Raw genomic sequence first — 674 nt, 5'->3', positions numbered from 1 at the left:
TGGAGTTTTTAATGACAGTAAATGTTTTTCTTTTCCATAAATTCATGAGTGTTCTTCAAATTAGTCTAGTGGTTTTTTTATAGTATTTCCTTTTCTTTTAGAGTTACTCTCTACCTTTTAAATGCTTCTAAGCACTGCAATCCAGAAGGCATGTGGCTCAAAGCCACCAGCTGCTCCTTAGAATGAGGGTGGGCAGTTTCCTCCTATGCGATTAACTGTCTCAGAACCCGCCCAGAGCGTCAGCCATGGATCGAGTCAGACTTTACAGTACGAAGCAACAACAGGCATTCCATTTAACTATAATTTTTTTTTAAAAAAAAACCTATAATTTTTGTTATGTTTTCCTGTGACTCAAATTCTTGGACTCTGATTTCTTCACCGACTATCACTCATGGAATTGTGGTCTTAACTGCTTTTTAATTTTTACTTCCCAGCTCACCCTAAGTAGCACCTTTATTCCCCTGTGAAATCTAGAGTAATTAGATTAGTGCAATGTTTCTTTGGAATGATTCTGTATGAATTTCTGCCATTCTGCTTATATCTTGGTTTAGAATTTTCCTGCCATGCAATTAATATAAAGATGGATTCTAAAATTGTTCAAACCTAGGGTTTTCATTTTCAATGTTGTTGAATACTGTCAAGTTGAAACAGACCTATAGATGACCCTTGAGTGG

The 674-nt window shown here is 36.1% G+C and overlaps 1 protein-coding gene across 1 annotated transcript in view; it reads left to right on the top strand.

Annotated features, from left to right (window-relative positions):
* LEO1 (Leo1, Paf1/RNA polymerase II complex component, homolog (S. cerevisiae)) overlaps window positions 1-674 on the top strand; it is a 30,514-nt gene that overhangs the window by 14,431 nt on the left and 15,409 nt on the right. The gene's annotated exons all lie outside the window — the stretch shown is intronic.

This window comes from Elephantulus edwardii, unplaced genomic scaffold (assembly GCF_000299155.1).
Source record: "Elephantulus edwardii isolate Elephantulus edwardi_28Jun2011 unplaced genomic scaffold, EleEdw1.0 scaffold00225, whole genome shotgun sequence".
Taxonomy (NCBI): domain Eukaryota; kingdom Metazoa; phylum Chordata; class Mammalia; order Macroscelidea; family Macroscelididae; genus Elephantulus; species Elephantulus edwardii.
The sequence above is the reverse complement of the archived record's forward strand: the minus strand, read 5'-3'. Positions and strand labels throughout refer to the sequence as shown.